The sequence below is a fragment of the Talpa europaea genome (assembly GCF_964194135.1).
Source record: "Talpa europaea genome assembly, chromosome: 8".
Taxonomy (NCBI): Eukaryota; Metazoa; Chordata; class Mammalia; order Eulipotyphla; family Talpidae; genus Talpa; species Talpa europaea.
Window position 1 is genome coordinate 61,093,516 of NC_140075.1, and position 2,822 is coordinate 61,096,337.

The window sequence follows — 2,822 nt, forward strand, 5'->3', positions numbered from 1 at the left end:
TATGTGGATAATAGTTGCCGTCCCTTTCCCCTCTCTCCGTGACCTCTCACATGTCTGTGGTCTAGAAATGGAGAGTTCCTTTTACCTTTGCCACGCTCTTTCCTAAGATCTATCAAGTTTGTTTGTGATTAGTCACACTTGATCCTTAAAGCCAGACATAAAATCATTTGAAGAAACAGATCTCTTAATTTATGGTCCTACTTCTCTGTCAGAGAGATTTCTAGGTAAATTCACAGCCTATTGATTGTCTTCTCTTCAGCACACCAGTCCTTTTAAGCTTTCACTTGCTGAGATTCTTGTGTATTATAAAGAGAAATATATCCATCCCATGGACTCAACTCTATCATAACCTCTGGTAGTAGTTTTCTTTAAAGATCGTTCAAGACTCTCCTCAGAATCATCTCCACTCGACTGGAGGCCATCAAGCTCCAAATGGTCCTTCAAATAAAACCCAAAATGACGTCTCCACAGTCCATCTTCCGGGGTCCCTTAGATCGTCACCCTGCTGTGGAACCCTGACTGTCTCCCCACATCGCCCACTCTCAGCAGGAAGCAGTCATTGATCAGACCTACGTCCTTTTCCCTAACTGCAGTTAGGGCTTCACTCGTAGAAGGGGGGGAATGAGACAGGGCAAGCGAGGGTTATTAGGCAGTTTTAGGGACAGTGCAGGAGGGGACCTCTGAAAAAATTCAGGAAGGCTTCAGAGATAAGGACGAGCAAGGAAATGAAACCAATTCCACTGGGAAAAACAAACATCCCAGGACCACAGATAATCTTGTTAAGGATGGTCCTGGTTTTCTTCAGATGATAAGATAAAGTGTAAAGATGCTCACCGGGAGGGCTAGACCATAAAGATAAAGATATAACAAATGGGGAAAGACAGACCTGTTAGATAAGGAATGTGAAGATCCCCCACTCAGTAGCAAATTAAGTAAAACAGCCAAAAACTGACCAATCACAAAGAGACTGGTGGAGCTTTAGAATAATCAGGGAAAGAAGGTATATATTCCCTGAGACACGACTCCACTTTGGCTTCCTTGCCCCTCCCAGGCCTGGTTCCCTGGCCTGGGAGTCCCACTTTATTTCTGTTCTTTTTCTCCTCAATAAACTTTTTTTTTCTAAACAAACAAACAAACAAACAAACAAACAAACAAACAAACAAAAAAGATCGTTCAAGAAACAAAGAAACAATTAAAAGGATGAGTAATAGAAGGCTTTGGGCCTCTTTACCGCGCCAAACCTTTCATTAGCCTCCTGTGCACTGTGCTCACCAAATACTAAACACGGCCTCCCTCAATCTCTTTCTCAGTAGGTGGTGTGAGGTGGGTCCTGGCCACGAGGTGGCAGTGGTTCCATTCCTCTCATCCAGAGGGCCTTAAAAGGCAGAGCCGGCAAGTTGTATGTGTTTATGGCCGATGGGCTGAGCCACCAATAGGAAAGCTCCTGTTCATGAGAGAGCAAGAACTGATGCACAGAAGCAGCTCCTTGGGGAAGAGAAAGTTTGCAGTCATCACAGCTTGTGTCCAGACTGAGGTGTCAAGATGGAGGTCACGCTGGAATGTGCTTGCATAGTTCTGTGGCTTCAGTTTGGCTGTAAGTTGGAAGTTAAGAGGCTCTTGTCATAGGGCACATTTATTCAAAGTTGCGGGGAGGAGACAGGGGTTTTGTCTCAGCTTTCCCAGGTTTACTGGTAGAATTTTTCAAAACGTCGGAATTAAAATCTCTGCATCGTTTATAATTTTGTTTTCCTGAGCAGGGTTGAATGGACAAGACCAAGTGGAGCAGAGGCCTCCAACCCTGAGAATCCAGGAGGGAGACAGTGTCAGCCTCGACTGCAGTTACAAAATCAGTAGCAGTTTAACATCACTACAGTGGTATAAGCAAAGTCCTGGGAGAGGCCCTGAACACCTCTTCATCCTGTATTCAGTTGGGAAGAATGAGAACAAAGAAAATCTAAATGCCACGCTTTTAAAGGACAGAAGTTCTCTACACATCACAGCCCCTAAGCTTGAAGACTCAGCCACCTACCTCTGTGCTGTGGACGCACAGTGCTTCCGGGGCACCTGCAGCCTGTACCCAAACCCTGCAGCTGTGCCCCTGGAAGCCGGCAGAGGCATTGGTCTTGTTTTTCCTCTTTGAACAGGTTTAACTCAGTACCCAAAACCTCTCTGCCTGTGCTCCTATGGAGATGAGTTCTTGTGGCAGAATGGGCAGGCAGAGATTACTGACCATTCTGTCTGGGTGTCCTGGCAGGTCCTCTGCGCGTTCATAAATCAGCCTCCTCTGCAGCAGCCCAGGGCTCCCTCACACAGATGCAGAAGGGATAACTGTGCTATGAAGAGTCCTAGTCTTAGGCCATGAAGGAGAGGACTCCCCAAGATGCTCTGAATAGGTATCCCCAAGATGTACCATTTTGGCACATGGATTATTTCCAGCTGAAATCAATTGATCATAGGCTCAGGAGAAACTTTTACCACTACCTAGAAGAATGAAAATTGAGGGTACTACTCAGAATCAGGATTTTTACCAGAGATAAATTTTCTATTGGAGAAGTGTAGGGCAAACATCCGGACTTTGTCTTTTGAGTCACCCTAACCTGTCACGTGAGCTCCCCTCCCCTCTCCTTGATGCCCAGGCCACTATCTCAATCCTAGCTCAGGATAACTTTAGCTAATTTTGCCCCACTGACTTTAGAATTTTACATCCCTATAGATCCTCCAGACATACATAATTAAACTTGATCTTTTCTCCTACTAGGTGATTACTATAACTGCTCCTCCTCTTGTCAGCCCTTAAAAAAGATTCCCTTAATTCACACTTT

At 45.2% G+C, this 2,822-nt stretch overlaps 1 gene segment (V, D, J or C); it reads left to right on the forward strand.

The window, feature by feature from the left end:
- Window positions 1–1,542: 1,542 nt before the first annotated feature.
- On the forward strand, window positions 1,543–2,140 carry LOC311175344 (T cell receptor alpha variable 20-like). The segment is given in 2 exons: window positions 1,543–1,594; window positions 1,758–2,140.
- Window positions 2,141–2,822: the final 682 nt, after the last annotated feature.